An 18,233-nucleotide genomic window follows, 5' to 3' on the forward strand; every position below is an offset into this window, starting at 1 on the left:
ACTTGCTTTATGGTCTAGTATACTGTCTACCCTAGAGGAAGTTCCATGCACTGATGTGAAGAATGTGTATTTTGCAACTGTGGGATGAAAATATCGGTAGATATTTTACACTATGGACCATAATGTCAAATAAGTCTCTTTCTTTCTTTCTTTCTTTCTTTCTTTCTTTCTTTCTTTCTTTCTTTCTTTCTTTCTTTCTTTCGACAGGCTGAGTTAGACAGTGAGAGAGAGAGAGAGACAGAGAGAAAGGTCTTCCCTTTTCCCTTGGTTCACCCCCCATGTGGCTGCTACAGCCGGTGTGTTGCGGCCGGTGTGCTGCACCAATCCGAAGTCAGGAGTCAGGTGCTTCCTGCTGGTCTCCCATGCGGGTGCAGGGCCCAAGAACCTGGGCTATCCTCCACTGCACTCCCGGGCCACAGCAGAAAGCTGGACTGGAAGAGGAGCAACTGGGACAGAATCCGGTGCCCCAACTGGGGCTAGAACCCGGGGTGCTTCAGGAGGAGGATTAGCCTAGTGAGCTGTGGCACCGGCCAACTGTTTCTTTTTTGATTTTCTGCTTTATTGGTCTGTCCATTGATGAAAGTGGGGCATTGAATCCCCCGTTACTATTGTATTTGGGTCCCTTTAGAGCCATTAACATATGTTTTAAAAGCCAGGCACCCTGGGATTGGGTGCTATACAATTATTATAGTAACATCTCTCATTTAATTGATCCTTTACTTATTTCATAGTTCCATTCTTTGTCTCTTAAACTGTTTTTGTGTTAAAGCCTGTTTTGTTTGATTTTAGGATAGCTATACTTGTTCTTTTTTGCTTACCTGTAGCATGGAATATCTTTCTATCCTTTCACTTTCATTCTGCACATATCTTTGTTGCTGAGGTGTGTTTATTGTAGGCAGCAAATAGGTGGGTCTTTTAATCTATTCCTCCAGCATCTATCTTTTAATTGGAGAATTTAGGCTATTTACATTCAACGTTAGTATTGATATTTAATGATTGGCCTTGCCATTTTTCCATAAATACTCCTATCGTTTACATTGGATTTCCTTTGTAATTTTACTGCAGATTTTCTGCTTTTACATTCTTTCATAATGATAACTATCATTCTGTGTTTCTATGTGTAGCATACCCTTAAGCATCTTTTGTAAGGCTGGACAAGTTGTGAAAGATTCTTTCAATTTCTGTTTGTTAAGTAAAGTGTTTATTTCACCTTCATTCATAAATGAGAACTTTGCAGGGTATGGTATTCTGGGTTTACAGTTTTTTTGTCTTAAGACTTTGACCTATGTCTTTCCATTCTCTCCTAGCCTGTAGACAATTTCTTCTTCTCCTTCCTCTTTTCCTTCCTCCTTCTCTTCCTTCTCTTCTTTTTCTTTTCTTTTTTTCTTCTTCTAGTCAGATTGAAAGATTTCCAAAGATTTGTCTTCTAGCTCAGATATTCTTCCTTCTGACTCCCCAAGTCTTTTGTTAAGGCTTTCCACTGTATTTTTATTGACGTATTGAAACCTTCATTTCTAATATTTTATTTTGATTTTTCTTCAAAAATCTCAATTTCATGGGAAAAATTTCATGTCATATATTAATTTATTTAATTCATTAATTTGCTTCTTATTGCTTCTGAGTTATACTATGATCCTTTGAATTCTCTTTCAGGCATTTCATCAATCTCTTCATCTTCACATTCTAACATTGAAGTGTTGATATATTCCTTTTTTAGGGTGGGAGGGTCATGTTGTCTTCGTTATTCTTGTTTCTTCAATTTCTACATTTGTTTTAGGCATTTGTGGAGATAATTGTTGATTGTTTTCCTCTGATGGCCTTTGTCTTTGAACTCTGTGGCTTGGTGGAGCGTCTCCTCTTTCAGGGAATACACAATGTGTCTGATTGGTGTGGCCAGAAGGTCTGGTCCATGCTCCAGGGTGGGGTGAGTATCCAATTTGACACCCAAGTTGTGCATGGTAGATCTCGATCTCTTCTCTTGACTAAAGGGGGGTATGATTACTTATGTTGTCAAAATTATACCCTCATCTCCTCTCTTGCAAGGTGATCAATGCTTGAGTGTTAGCCCACAGTAAGTGCAATACTCAACCACGCTGCCACATGAACCACACAAAGGATCTGTACATTTCTCACCATGATCATAGATCCCACTGAAGTGACCCACTCTAGGCAATGAAGGAGCTCTAAGCATGTGGAGCCACATGCAATGATTTCTAGAGACCCAGCTACACCCTGTTTCCTCTTGTACAGTCACAGAGTCCCCACAGTTTGAGCACACAGGGCTCCCACAGTCCTGGCATGCAGAGGATCCACTCCATCCTGCTAACCTGTCCCATCCACAGAGAGGCTGAGACATTCCCAGAGCCAGCTGCCTGTGGGTGCTCTGTCTAGGTGGTTTGAGACCCAGAGCCTGCGATATGTTGAGAGGCCAGGGGCACATCACAGTCCTATGTGGATGCCCACGTCCCTATTAGTCCTCCCAGCGAAACTCAAAGTAAGTGGGGAACGTGGATTTTTGCCTCTGGTAAAATCCCTGGAACACGTGTATACACCGGAGCTGTGGGCCACAGCCTTGTTGGTTGCTGGGCACATGCAAGAGTCTCTGCAGCTGATACTGATGTCTGAATGTGTCCTTCTACATGCCCATTGCCAGATGTGTGCACCCGAGCTGATGTAGCCACCTCTGCTGTATTGTTTCGGCAGTCCCAAAGGCCTATTGGGCTTCAAAGGGAGGGACCTTGGGCACCATTTTCTAAGGGGAAGAGCAAAAAAGCATTTGCAAAAATAGTTTGTTATCAAGTTTGACAATGATCAAAAGATGAGAGTACTGGAAGTAACTGTGCATATTTTATAAACATTTAATATGTATACTTGGAGACACCTGGGTTTTAGAAGGCATATGCTGTACATTTTCAAGCCATGATTTATGTGATGTTTTCTTGGACTAAATTTGTAGCTCCAGAAGAAAATTGAAGATTATGTAGTTATTGTATTTACCAAACTAATTGGAAGTTACTTGTGAAGCCATCTGAAGGTGACCCATCTAAAATTCAATGAGTTAATCAGATATTTGGGCAATATTTTTGTCACAGTGTATTAGACCAGCATTGGATACTTACATTCACTAAATTAAGAATGTTTAGTGTCATAGTTTTTTCCTTTAGTAACAAATACATATTATTTTTAAAATATATACAAACACTTTAAAGTTTGAATTGCTGTAATTCTATAAAGAGAATTTTAATAAGCAAAGAAAAATAATTTCTTCCAGGCCTGTAAAAGAAATTGTTATTTAGCCCAGAATTAATCTTCCTCCTCATATTAATTTATAATCTGGAAAAGAACAATGAACTGTTCTTTTTTCAGTTTACAAACAATTTAATAATTAGGAATGGACCAAGCCGAGGAAGGAAAAATTATTTCTACTTGTAAAATTATTGCTTGCTGCAATACAAAATAAATAAGCAAACAACAAACACTTGAAATTTTTTGTAGTTTCTGATACCTCTATGCACAGAAGGAACATTGTCTACTGGATGATTTTCTTAAAAACCTAAAGAAAGTGGCTAGTGTTGTGGCACAGTGTTGGTTAAGCTGCCACTTGACACCCATATCTCGTACCTGAGTGCTGGTTTGAGTCCCTGCTGTTCTGCTTCTGGTCCAGCTTCCTGCTAATGTGCCTGGGAAGGCAGCAGAAGATGACCTGCCGCAATGGTGTTCTTGGCTCCTGGCTTCAGCCTGGCCCAGTCCTGGCTGTTTTGGCCATTTGGGGAGTGAACCAGTGGATGGAAGATTCTCCCTTTACCTCTCTCTCTCCCTTTCCAACTCCTTTTTTCTCTCTCTCTTCATCACTCTGCCTTTCAAATACATAAATAAGTAAATTTTAAAAAAGAAAACCTAGATGAATATATTTTTGAAAAGTCTTGGTTTAGCTTTAAAATATTATGGTGTTATGCTGGGTGATTACTTGATGCTATTCCTATTCATCAAGCAAGAATTGAGTTTAGTGAAGAAGACAGAGAATATTCTGAAGAAAATGACCTAGATATAGCATCTGGTCTGTTGTGATCTCTAAAATGTTTCTTTAAAAAGTTATATGAATTTCTTATTTCAAATGCTATCTAATTTGATGTTTAACTTCCTATTTCAAGGGTGCATTTTTTAAATCAAACTTGTCTGAACTTAAAGCTATCTATAAATATTTTATAATTTTAATGAAACTCTAATTTTCATTTAAATATACTCCTAGATACCTTTTTTTTTAAAAAAAATTCTGAGATACAGAGAGATGGAAAGAGATCTCTCATGCACTGGTTCACTACCCAAATGTTCACAATGCCTAGAACTCAATCTAGGTCTCCCGTGTGGGTGGCAGAAACTCAATTGAGTCATAACCTCTACCTCCTGTATTAGCTAGAAGCTAGACTCAGTTTCCAGAGCTGGGAATAGAACTCAAGTAATTTGATGTGGGTTTTGGGAGCCCTAACAAGTGGCTTAATTGCTAGGCTAAATAACTGCACCTAAAATACCTTGTTTTAAATGTCCCAAGAATGGGCAGATAGGATAATTGAATTAAAGTGATCATAGTGTATAAGCTCATTTGATTAATTTTATTTATTGCAATTTATCTTTTAAAATATTTACCTATTTATTTGAAAGACGGAAGAGAAAATATCTTCTATTTGTTGTTTCACTCCCCAAATGGCCACAACATCCAGGGCAGCGCCAGGCCAAAGTCAGGAGTCAGGAACTCTGTTGTGGTTTCCCATATGGGTGACAGGGACCCAAGCACCTGGGTCATCTTCTGTTGCCTTCTCAGGCACATTAACAGGGAGCTGGTTGAGAAGCAGAGCAGCTGTGACTTGATCGGACACTCCTATGCAGGATGTTGACACAAGTATTGGCTTAACCCTGTGTGCCACAATGCCAGATCCTGCAATTTAATTTTATAACCCCCCCCCCTTAAGAAATAGGGAGGAAGTTACTTTAGCCCTAAGGGTCATTGTTCATCTTATAAGAGGAACTCATTATAGGTCATTATGTGATAGAAGAGTGTGATGAGATCTGTGTAGACTGTTCTATGAGTCGGCCAAATGTACAAGTAATTATTACTGCAGAGTGAGTGATTGGGCTTCATTTCTCAGGACTTACTCAGATGAAGCTTGTGGACCACTGCATTCTCAAGAAGTTTATGCTTCTTTCTTTTTATATTGAACCTTCCAGCTCAATTTTTTAGAAACTAAAAATTCATATTAGCATAGTAAATATAAAATATGATAGAACATGGGGAAGTTGATTCATTATGCTGAATTTTGAGATCTGGAGAAAGGTATTTGTTATTTGGAATTCAGACTAAAACAAATGAAAATGCTGGCAGCCACTTTATCTTCTGAATGTTTAATCTGATTCAAGATTTGGCCTATTCGTTGATAATTTCCAGGTATATAACACAGCTTTAACCTTAAACAGTAGTATAAACAATGTTATAAATCAAAAGGATATAGCCTGAGAAAAATAAAATCCATAACCAGCTATTTATGTCAGCTTTTGAGTTTCAACAAATATGAATTTTATCCATAAGATTTCCTTGATGTCAGCCACCAAAGAAATCCGGCTAGCACTGTGACAGTTTTATCACAACAGGCGCCAATGCATCTGAGAGTGAGGCACCTCAAGTGAAGAATGGGAGTTATGCAGTTAAAGTGAACATAGATTCCAGCTTCTTCCCTGTTCTTCGGCCTGGAACTTATCCAGGTCATTATCTCTCTGCTGCTTTTCCTGAAAGGCTCCCAGGAGATTTTAAGTGACCCATAAGGTTCAGTTCCTTTTGTTCTACATCTTATTGAAAACCAGTACCACGGCCCCCCATGGGTTGCAGTTTCCTAGGCTGTGTATGCTGAGATGAGCACTATCATCTTGATCTTGGCAGGGTACAAAGCTAATTTGCATTGGAGGTGGGGACAGTTGGAAATCAGCTCCCTAGGGCCTTGCATGTAAGGAAGTACAGAGCCTATCACTACATTGTGCTTCTGACCTGTGATTTATTCAGTATGTCTGGAGGCTTTTTAAAATGAACTAGAAGTTTAACTAAGGGCCTTGCCTTTAAGATATATAATCTGCGATTAAAAATAACCCCAGCTCAAAGTAGGAGAGTGACCTTTAGAAAAGCAGTAATGGGATATTTTGGTTCTTTTTACCATGCTAAAATAGGTCTATGTAATCCTGAAAATAGAGTAGGGAAAAAAAAAAACGAGTTATGATTAAGGAGACCTCAATCAGTACTGGATGTGGTTCTGAGTAAGGAGTCACAACATCTTTGAAATGAATTTATACGCCAAACACCTAGACTACTTCTGTGACTTGAAGAGGTATGGCATATAATGGTCATGAGTGATGACATATTTACCCATGTCAAACAATATACACCAGGTGTAATGGGGAAACCATGTTTTGTTACTGATTTCCACAATGTGTATTCTCTTGGGAGCTGTCTTGAGGACATTAAGGTCACTTTTTCCAAATACTTCTGTCGGGAATAGCTTTAGCATGAGAAACTCAGTCCTTTGGCTTTCAGCAAGAGTTTAGGCTTGAGATTCCCCTTGAAAGACCTGAGGAATTTCCTCTCTCTTTTAAGGCTTCTTGGGCAGTTTGCAGCTTTAACATGATGCTGCAGGTGTGATCTGAAAGAGTTAAAGGGCCAAGTGCCATCCTCTTGGAACTACTTACTTAGGTAAGGAATGCCGCCAATTCAATAGCTGATTGTTACTTGAATTTCCTTCCTTTCCCTGTAATTGATGATGGAGAAAGAGAGTTATGGTGTATGCACTTGCTTCAGTATTTACTTTATTTTTAAAAATGCTTGCCTCTTCATATTTTCAGCTCCCTCAAGTATTTTGATGAAGGGTAGACTGAGGTGAAGCAGTAGCTCTCATCAGCTGCTTGACATAAATTATATTTGCAACTATTTCAAAAGGCAAAAGAATGGAAAAAGGTTGTGGAGGGTCCTGGGTGGCAGGTAAGTGTACTTAAGACAGATGTGTTAGAGAAGTTGTTTCGAAGACACAAATCCATCCTTAGCAATTGCCTGGCAGTTAGAGTCGGGTGTGGGGATGGCTTCTCTCTAGGCATGAGGTGTCAGGGATGAGTTGGCAGGCAGTAAACTCACTTGTGCACTGAGTTTCAAATGGCGTGCTATGTTTGTTAATGCCACGGCCTGCTTTTCAACTGCCTGCCCACCTTTGTTGGACAGCAGCCTGTGACTGCCACTAGAATGCCAAGCAACACGACAAATGGTCTGCCAGTGTTTTCCTATGAGTCCCATGTAGTGAGGCTTTTGGTGATGGATTAGGCTCTGGAAAGTATTAGAAAAGCAGCTTTTTTTCCTTCTGAATTCTCATAGCACCTTGTAGTTCTTTCTAGTAGAGCAATATTGTGTTGTATTGTAATTATTTGTGTCCGCCTTTCCCAGTAGGCTGAGTACCTCAATGGCAGGGTTTCCATCTGATTTATCTTTGTACTCGGGATCTAGCTCAGTTTCTGGCACATAGTAAAAATTCAATAAATGTTTGTAAAGTGAATGAAGGAGTGGATGAGAAACATGTTAATCAAGGTTCTGAGGCCAGAGACCATGAGTCTAGTGGTCAGGAAGCTGCTAGTTGTTTCATGAGACTTGACTTACTAGAGACTAAGGAGTGCTTCTGCTATAAGGTGTACAGGTGTAGTTCTAAGGGACAGAGAGCTATCATTGCTCTCTCTCTTTGGAGAACATGGCTGTTTCTGGGGAGTCATTTTTTTTTTAATCTGCCAGAGTGGAAGCACAGTACCCTGAACCTCTCATTCATTGATAGCACCACAATTTTTTTTCTGTATTTGTGTGATTCCTTGATTAAGCCTTGTACGCTCCACTACACTGATACAACTGATTTTATACTGTCATATACTCTGAATCTCTCGTCGTTCTTGGAGGACAGTCCATAGGAGAATGAATGGCTGCAAATGCTTAGATGGCTTTTCTTTATGCAGGGCTTTCTATTCCTTTGCTGGAATAGGCAAATTCATATGCATCCATCTTATAAGTATTAAGCTGAAAACTTTCTTTAGGTTCCAATCTAACATTGTAGTATCCAATTATTTGACCAGATTGCTGCCTTTTGTATATATAAAGAAAATCCATCTCCAAAGGTAACATGTTGACTTTTAAAGTCCCCAAGTTTGGAAAACTCTGCAGTTTTGATCTCAATGGAGCCTCTCTGATAATTTTCAAAGGAGTGAGTGTTTGGTTGCTGCACAGGCTTCTCTCAAGGGGAAAGGCCTTTAGAGTGACACTCAGTAATTTAGCCATTAAGGTTAATGTTCATCTTCTCTCTCTCTATTGAAACTTCTAGGGTAGGCAGTACAAATAGCTTATCAGGTAGTTTTAAAGGTCATGTGTAAAAGAAAAAAAGTCCTGCACTGCTCATGGAAATGTCCTTAGTAATCAGTACCTGCTTATGGGAGGAGGGGCTGAGGGACTTTCTCAGCTCATCCATCTTGTCTTTTCCTCCCGGTCACTTTGTGAGAGATTTTGAGTTGGTAGCAGCCCATTCTAGAAGGCAGCTGGCTATGCATATCTCCACTCTTTGCATTAGTCAAGTCAGTAAGTTTAAAACAATAACTTGAACTTTCTCTTTTCCCCTTCAGTCTCTGCACTCCACCTCTGGGGTGAGCATGGCAGAGACAGGAGCAAAGAATCAATTTCTCTGTTGACAGCCTGCAGCATTGGTCAAACCCACCTTTCATAGCAGGAGTCAAAATAAGGATGGTGGCATGCTCAGTCTTTTCCCCTGCTGTTACTTGTCACTTCAGCCACTGACAAAGCCATGCCTCTGCCACTGCTCTGGCCTGCTTCAACCCTCTGTGGAATGCATGAATTGAGCCTTGACCGCTTAGGTCTGAGCACATCATGAATTCCTCGTAAGTGGATCCTGAGATTCTCCAGAGACAAGAAAACTTAGTCCACCACTCCGCATCCCAGCTGAGCCCACTGACTTAACTACCTTTGAGACTTCATTGCGTTATTGGGCATTTTCTTTTTTCTGTTTTCCAGAAGCAGTAGAAAGTATAGGTTTCAGCTTGCTTGGAGGATGAAGGAAAACCTAGAGTTTTCAAAAATGGTAGCTCTGAGGCAGGCATTTAAGAGTGACTCTAATAGGTCTTTCAAAAGAGTCAGCTTTACCTTCAGGCTTATTGTGGCCACCCATGGAGAGAGAAATCACAGAATGAGTCTGCAATAATGATAAAATGAAGCATGCATTCCTCTGCAGTGCAGCTGATAGCTGCTTTGCATATGGATTCAGTATTAAGATAAGAGTCTGCTTTGCATTTTGCTTTATTATCTGCTTCTGAGAACATAGCAGCAGGTTTGGGGATTGTACTTTAAAGGAAAAGTTATATTTTCAAGATACTACTGATGACTACATCTGCTCCCTCAATCACTGACTTGTTCTTCCTTTCTTTCCTCAGTGATTGCTGGGAATTCTTTCAAATGAAGGAGAGTGTTTTGTCTTTGTTGTTGTTCTGATGTTCAAGTTATTATTGTTTTCTAGAACTCTGTGGTCTTCTATTTTGACATTTGATTGGAAACTTATTGGCCAGCATTTATGAGACATGCCATAGAAATATTAGGGATGGCTGAACAGACTAATTTCCAAAAATTCAACTCAGAGAAGAGTGTAGTTTTGTTTGAATTTTTATTTCACCTTGCAAAAATGAATTTCACATCTCATGGCTACAGATTTGTTTTGGAGGTGACCAGCCTCATTTATGACATTTAATTTAAAAAATCAAACAGAGTAGGGTGACCTGTGGAGATTGGAAATAGCAAAGGAGTGAAGAATTGAAGTTTTGATTAGACTTTTGAGTCCAAGTCAGCTTTTGTTAACAACATGAATTTTATGTTTTAAAAGAGAAAGGTGAGCACTATATCCCCATAGAGTCTTAAAATGGCATTCTCATGTATGTTAGCCACATCTGTATTATAACAGACAATACACACACACACACACACACACACACATTTTAATAGTTGGGGCTGTTGCTGTGGCATAGTGGGTTAAAGCCGCGGCCTGCAGTGCCGGCATCCCATATGAGCGCCGGTTCAAGACTTGGCTGTTCCACTTCTGATCCAGCTCTCTGCTATGACCTGGAAAAGCAGTATAAGATGGCCCAAGTCCTTGGGCTCCTGCACCCACATGGGAGACCTGGAAGAAGCTCCTGGCTTTGGATTGGTGCAGCTTCGGCTGTGGTGGCCAATTGGGGAATGAACTAGTGGATGGAAGACCTCTCTCTCTCTCTTTCTCTCTCTCTGCCTCTCCTTCTCTCTGTGTAACTCTGACCTTCAAATAAATAAATAAATCTTTAAAAAAACTTGGATAGTCACAATAGCTCTACTCTATACACCTATTTCACTAATCAGAAGACTGAGGTTAAATTACTTAGCCAACATTGCCTAGTTAGTGAGTGCTTGAATTGTTGCTCTCCAAGCCCATGATTTTCTTGTTATACATTATAGTTTCTCATATGGCTAAGTGAAAGGATTCAAAAAAGTCATTTGCTCTTTAAGTTACAAATATCCTTTCCCCATGTTCTATGCAAGATTGGCTTCCAGGAAATTGAAAATAGTTCCATGAATATGGAGTTTCTTCCAGGACTTCAGTATTCCTGGAAAGGTAGATAATTTTCTAGGATGTGTCATCTTTTAGTGTCAAAACAGTATCAAATTTATAACTCATGCTGTAAATATACTCCCGTCTATGGAACAAGGATAATTGCAGGGTGACGGTTTAAGGGAAAGCTAGTTTTCTTTAGATCCTTAATTTAAGAGGGGAGAGGTCTCCTAATTTGCCCCAAAATATAGACTGTGGGCCCCTGGATCTCTACCCAAGGAATAAACACCATCAATCCTTCAGAATAAGTTACTTAAAAGATATTTTTACTTTAGTGAAAGATTTTGAAACCCATGTAATTTTTCCACAATACATGTTTTTCATGAACTCTGTGAAGACTTTAGTATGCATGGATTTCTAAATGTTTGGCACCAAAATAAACTTTAAGCACCCTGGTACAAAAAAAAAAATAAGTTACAGGAGAAAGCAAGAGATCATAAAGAGAAAGATCCCCTTCTGATATTGCTAATGTGATCAGTCTTTTAGAAACTGGTTTTGTTTATTTGAAGTTCTGAGAGAGAGAGAAAGAGAGAGGAAGAGAGGGAGAGAGAGAGAGAGAATCGATCTCCCAGCTGCAGGTTCACTCTCCAAATGTCTGCAACAGTCAATACAGTTAGATATTATTTACCACAGTAAAATTTACCTATATGAACTATACAATTTGATGCACTTTGACAAATGTGTATAGTAATGTGATTGCCACCATAAAAATGTTCTACATTTTTATCAAGTCAAAGTTCTACCATGCTATTTTGTAGTGAATTCCTTATTTTCACCATGGGCTATTGCTTTCTGTCACATAAACAGTGATAGTTCTTTTATAAAATTACACATAAATATGAACAATAGAGTATATAGTTTTTATATGTGATTTAGTTCATTTTAAAACATGTTTTAGTGGTTTATTCCTTTTATTGATGGTTAATATTCCATATTTTGTTCCTCTCTTTACCTGTTGATGGGTAATTGGGTTATTTCTACTTTTTGGTTATTATGGCTAATCCTGCTGTCAACACTTGTGTACAAATTTTGGTTTGCACATATATTTTATTCTTGGTTATGTGACCAGGGATGTAATTGCTGGATCAAAGTTTAAGTGCATATTTAGCATTATAAGAAGCTATCAGTTTGTTTCCCAAAGTTGTACAATTTTACAGCAATACAAGCAATTTGAGAGTTGCAGTTTCTCTGTACCCTAATCAACACTTGGTATTGTCATTGTTTATCATTTTAGCTTTGTCTTGTGGGTGTGTGCAAATATGTCACAGTGATTTTAATTTCTATCCCTATAGTAACTAATAATGTTGAGCATATTTTCATGTACTTCTTTTTGCCATTTTTATAATCTTTGGAGATATGTTTATTCAAATCTTTTGTCCCTTACTGAATTGTCTTCTGCTTATTGAATGTCTGAGTTATTTACAAACTTTTTGTACAAGTCATTTGCCAAATATGTTTGGTAAATATTTTCATCTAGTGTCTTAAATCTTTTTTTTTTCATTTTCTAATGGCTGTTAAAGAATAGATAATGTTTAATTTAGGTAAAGTCCTACTTTTCTTATTCTTTTATGATTTGTGCTTTTTGTACTTTATTCAAAAAAATCTTTGCCTAATTCAAAGTTTCAAATGTTTTCCCCTGTGGTTTCCTCTAGAAGTTGTATAGTTTCTGGTTTTACATATAGGTTAAATGATATATTTCAGTAAATTTTTTATATTGTGCAAGGTAAGCATTGGGAGTCCTTTTTGTAGATAGATATCCAATTGTTCTGATATAATTTGTTTGAGTGTGCTTTTCTTAATGAAATACCTTGACACGTTGAAAATTAATTAGTCTGATGTATATGGGATTATTTATAGAATCTCTATTCTGTTAGAATGATCTACTTCTCTGTTTTTACCAATACTACACTGTTGTGATTATTTTAGCTTTATAGTAAGCTTTGAAATCAAGTAGTTTAATCTTCTAATTTTGTTCTTGTTTTTCAAAATTACTTTGACTACCCTAATTCCTTTGCATTTCCGTAAAAATTTTATAATGAGCTTGTCGTTTTCTATTAAAAAAAGAAAACCTGCTGAGGGGCTGGTGCTGCAGCATAGTAGGCTAGGCTTCCACCTGTGGTGCTGACAAACTATATGAGCACTGGTGTGTGTCCTGGATGCTCCTCCTCTTATCCAGCTCTCTACTTATGGTCTGGGAAAGCAGTGGAAGATGGCCCAAGTGCTTGGGTCCCTGCACCCACATGTGAAACCCAGAGGAGGCTCTGGATCGGCCCAGCTCTGGCTATTGCAGCCATTTGGGGAGTGAACCAGTGGATAGAAGGCATTTCTCTCTGTCTCTCCCTCTCTCTCTCTGTAACTCTACCTCTCAAATAAATAAATAAAATCTTTAAAAAAAACCTGCTTAGATTTTCATTGTGTTTGTGTTGGAGTTACAGATCAGTTTTAGTTAAATTTATATTTTAACAAAATAGTGTTATCTTTTTATAAACATGGCAGATAAATTTCTATTTATTGAAGTTTCCTTAATTTATCTCAGTGATATTTACAGCTTTCAGCATTCCCGAGTTATGGGGAAACTATACAGTCTTTCTCTGTGAAATATGGTATTAGCTATAATTTTTTTATAAAGGCCCTTTATCAAAATTGAAGGGGTTCTCATATATTTCCAGTTTGCTGACTGCTTTTATCAGTAAGTATTACACTTTATCAAATGCTGTTTTCTTTTTGTATCAACTGATATAACCATATGATTTTTCTGTTTTAGACAATGAATATGTTCAGTTACCTTGGTTGACTGTTCAAATATTGGCACAATCTTCCATTCCTAGGATAAAATGCATTTGGTTGTGATGTATTATAAATTTTATTTAGTGCTGTATTCAATATGCTAATATGTTGTTGAGGATTTTTGTGTCTATATTCATGGCAAATGTTGGTCTGCTGTTTTCCTTTTTTTGTGCTATCTTTGGTTTTGGTACCAAGATAATGTAAGCTTTGTAAAATGAGTTGGGAAGTGTTTCCCTAACTCTATTTTCTTTAAGGTACTATGTAATGTTGGTGTAATCTATCCTCTAAATGCTTGTTTTTTTAAAATTTTTATTTAAGGTATACAAGTCTCATGTTTTTCATATACACAGAGTTAGGAATATAGTGATACTTCCCACCCTATATTCCTTCCTCCCCGAGTTCCAACCCTTCTTCCTCTTCTCTCTCCTATTCCCACTGCTAACTTTTGTAAAGATTATTTTCAGTGTACTTTATGCTTATAAAGTTAACCCTACTGTAATTAAATGGTTCAACAAATAGTATAAAGAATAAAATCCACTGCTCATCAATAGCCGAGACAAGAACTGTAAACAATCATCAAATCTCAAAATGTCCATTTCACTCCAATATATTACATTTTAGGTACTCTATTAGTTACCCCAGATCATGGAAAACATATAATGTCTGTCTTTTGGGGACTGGCTTATTTTACTAAGTACAATGGTTTCCAGTTGCATCCATTTTGTTGCAAAAGAAAGCATTTCAATTTTTTTTATAGCTGAATAGTAGTACTGTATAAATGCCTGTTAGAATTCACCAGGGAAACTGTGTGGGCCTAATTATTTCTTCCTTTTTCTTACTTTATTAAAAATTCAATTTCTTGGGCCAGTTCTGTGGCATAGTGGATGAAGCCACTGTTTGCGATGCTGGCATCTCACATGGGCACAGGTTCTAGACCTGGCTGCTCCACTTCTGATCCAGTTCCTGCTACTGTACTTGGGGAGGCAATGGAGGATGGCCCAAGTCCTTGGGCCCCTGCACCCACATAGGTGACCTGGAAGAAGCTCCTGTCTCCTGGCTTCAGATATGGTCAGCTCTGGCTGTTGAGGCCATTTGGGGAGTGAAACAGCAGATGGAAGATCTCTTTCTGCCTCTGCCTCCCTGTAACTCTGCCTTTCAACTGAATAATTGAATATTTAAAAGTTTCTTTAAGGATAATAGGGATGTTCAAGTTATCAATTTCATCATGGGTGAGTTTTGGTAGTTTGTGGTTTTTCTAGAAGTTAGTCCTTTTATCTAAGTTTTTTAGAGTTGTTTGTAGTATCTGCTTAATGTCCTTTTAATATTTGTTCATTCTATAATGAGGTCCTGTTTTCTATCCTGTCATTGGTAATTGTGTAGTTTCTTTATAGGTTTTGTTAGAGGTTTATCAGTTTTATTGATTTTTTAAGGACTTATTTATTTGAAAGTTAGAGTTACAGAGAGAGAGAGAGGGAGAGACAGAGAGAAAGAGATCTCCCATCTGCTGGTTCACTCCCTAATTGGCCCCAACAACCAGGGCTGGACCAGGCTGAAACCAGGAGCCTGGAACTCCATCTGGGTCTCCCATATGAGTGATAGGAACCCAAGTACTTGAGTCATCTGCTGCTTTCCCAGATCTATTAAGCAGGGAACTGGATCAGAAGTGGAACAGCTAGACTCACACTGGTATTCATATGGAATGCTGGTATTGTAGGTAGTCGATTAACACACTGTGTCATGATGCTGGCTGCAATTTTCTTTGCTTTTTTAAAAAAGATTTTATTCATTTATTTGAGAGGTAGAGTTACAGACAGTGAGAGGAAGAGACAGAAAAATGTCTTCCGTCCTCTGGTTCACTCCCCATATGGCCGCAATGGCTGGAGCTGCAGCTATCTAAAGCCAGGAGCCAGGAGCTTCTTCCAGGTCTCCCATGCGGGTGCAGGGGCCCAAGGACTTGGGCCATCTTCCACTGTTCTCCTAGGCCATAACAGAGAGCTGGATGGGAAGAGGATCAGCCAGGACTAGAACCGGCACCCATATGGGATGCCAGCACCGCAAGTGGAGGATTAACGCACTGTGTCACAATGCTGGCCCCTGCAATTTTCTTGATCTTTTCAAAGAATCAGTTTTTGTGTTAACTGATTTTTTTTTGTTGTTTTTATGTTTAGATTTTATGGGTTTTAGCTCTTATCCTAATAATTTCATTGTTTTAACTTTGGATTTGTTTTATTTTATTTTTTTTTTGTTTTGGTTGGGGGAAGCTTAGATTACTTATTTGTGACTTTTTCTCTTTTCTAATGTAAACTGAAAATTTTTTTCTAAACATGGCTTTAGCAGTATCTCACAAATTTGTATACATTATATTTTTATTTACATTAAATTCAAATATTTAAAAATTTCTCTTGATATTTCCTCTTTAACCTATGTATTGTTTGTAGTGTGTTTAATTTTTAATTGATTGGTGATTTTGACCATCTCTTTCTGTTGTAAATTTTCACTATGGTCAGAGAACATACTTTGTCTGATTCCATTTTTCTTAAATTGGTAAAGCTTGTTTTATGACACAAAATGTATATTTTAATGAATGTTCCATGTGTCCTGTGAATGAATATATATCCTATTGTTCTTGTGGATGACCTGTATAAATGCCAATTATGCTCAGTTGTTTGATTTTGTTATTCAGTCATTTTTTATTCTTGCTGATTTTATCTACTACTTCTGTCACAAAGAATGTTGAAGTCTTCAGCTAAAATTGTGGATTTGTCTATTTCTCTTTTTCATTCTGTTTCTACTTCATGTCTTTTGAATGTCTATATTTAGGTGCATACATATAATTGGGATTGTTACATCTTCTTGGTGAATTGACCCATTTATTAACATCATTTTTTATCTTGTAATTGTTTTATCTTAAATTTACTTTTATTACTAAAACCACTTCAGCTATCTTTTGATTTGTTTTTATCTGGTATTTCTTCCCTTCCTTTTCCTTTTAACATACCTATGTCATTATATTTGAGGTGAGTTTTTTGTAGACAGCATACAGTTGAATCATGTCTTTTTGATTTTTTATTTCTTTTAAGATTTTATTTGTTTATTTGAAAGGTAGAGTTACAGAGAGGAACAGAGAGGGACACAATCTTCCAACTGCTGTTTCACTCCTCAAAAGGCCAGAATCTCTGGGGCTGGGCCGATCCGAAGTCAGGAGCTTCTTCCCTGTCTCCCATGTGGGTACAGTGGCCCAAGCATTTGGGCCATGATCCATGGCTCTCCCAGGCCCTAAGCAGAGAGCTGGATTAGAAGAGGAGGAGCCGGGACATGAACCAGCACCCTTATGGGATGCCAGTGCCACAGCCGGAGGTGTAGCCTACTCCGCCACAGTGTAGGCTTCTGAATCATGTCTTTTTAAGATTTCAACTTTAATCAGATAATGCAGTTCCTCTTCATCCTCCTCCCCAAGCAGTGCAGATACTTGTGGATAGTTGACAAATGCTGCTATACAAATTTGGGAATTTGGTGATCAACCTGACTGCTTCTGAAAAAAAATTTTTGACAGAGTTTATTGTATTTCTGTTCTATTTTCAAAATCTCCTCACTGACTTGTTCATTAAGTCTATTTCATTTTGTAATTTGTTAGTATGTTCAATTGCCTTTTGTTCTTTTTTCTCCCCTTGGCAAACACCAGGAGGCCAATATGTCCACTGGCCTTGGAACAGGAGCTGGTGTTGGCATCTTTGTTTGAGGCAGGAGTGAAGATGGGAGTTTGGGTACCAGCTTCAAGGAAAGGCCAAGAACCAGGATGAAGTTGGAAGCTTGGAGAACCTGCTTCTCATTTTAACCCTCTTTTTGATTCTTTTTGATTACTTGTACAATAGTGTTTTTTTTTAAATCTCTTGTAATTTTGATTATGTCTCTGTATAATTCCTTTAGTGGTTGATCCACAGATTACAAAATATATAACTTTTTTTTTTGACAGGCAGAGTGGACAGTGAGAGAGAGAGAGAGAGAGAGAGAGACAGAGGGAAAGGTCTTCCTTTTGCTGTTGGTTCACCCTCCAATGGCCGCTGCGGCCGGTGTGCTGCAGCTGGCACATCGCGCTGATCCGAAGCCAGGAGCCAGGTGCTTCTCCTGCGGGTACAGGGCCCAAGGACTTGGGCCATCCTCCACTGCACTCCCAGGCCATAGCAGAGAGCTGGCCTGGAAGAGGGGCAACCAGGACAGAATCCGGCGCCCTGACCGGGACTAGAACCTGGTGTGCTGGCGCTGCAAGGCGGAGGATTAGCCTAGTGTGCCACTGTGCCGGCCAAAATATATAACTTTTATAAATAAAAATGAATCTTAATGAAGCATAGGATGAGAGAGGGAGTAGGAGATGGGATGGTTTGCAGGTGGGAGGGTGGTTATGGCGGAAAGAATGGCTATAATCCAAAAGTTGTACTTGTGAAATTTATATTTATTAATTAAATAAAAGTTTTATATAAAAAAGAAAATAACAATATACATAACAGTCTATTTAAAATCAATATTTTGCCACTTTAATTGGACTATAGTAACACCATTTATGTGCCTTTTGCCTTCCTTCTCTACACTATAGGTGTTTCTACTATAAACATACATTGAATTCTATCAAACAATATTAATTATTTTTGGTTTGAACTATCAAGCATATTTTAAAGAATGAAAAAGCAGAAGAATACTATGTTACTGGTAAAACTAGTAGCTTTCTGGTAAAAATAGTGTCATAAT

General features: G+C 38.2%; 1 long non-coding RNA gene across 2 annotated transcripts in view; it reads left to right on the forward strand.

Moving 5' to 3' along the window:
• LOC149119700 (uncharacterized) overlaps positions 1-18,233 on the forward strand; it is a 183,394-nt gene that overhangs the window by 101,601 nt on the left and 63,560 nt on the right. Inside the window, exon 2 of one of the 2 annotated variants that reach the window (XR_016228171.1) lies at positions 6,635-6,730. The exons of the other annotated variant lie outside the window; for it this stretch is intronic. This is a non-coding gene — a long non-coding RNA (uncharacterized LOC149119700). The remainder of the gene's footprint in view (positions 1-6,634; positions 6,731-18,233) is intronic. 2 annotated transcript variants of the gene reach the window in all.

This window comes from Oryctolagus cuniculus, chromosome X, assembly GCF_051225735.1.
Source record: "Oryctolagus cuniculus isolate XC-2025 breed Fujian yellow rabbit chromosome X, ASM5122573v1, whole genome shotgun sequence".
NCBI classification, from domain to species: domain Eukaryota; kingdom Metazoa; phylum Chordata; class Mammalia; order Lagomorpha; family Leporidae; genus Oryctolagus; species Oryctolagus cuniculus.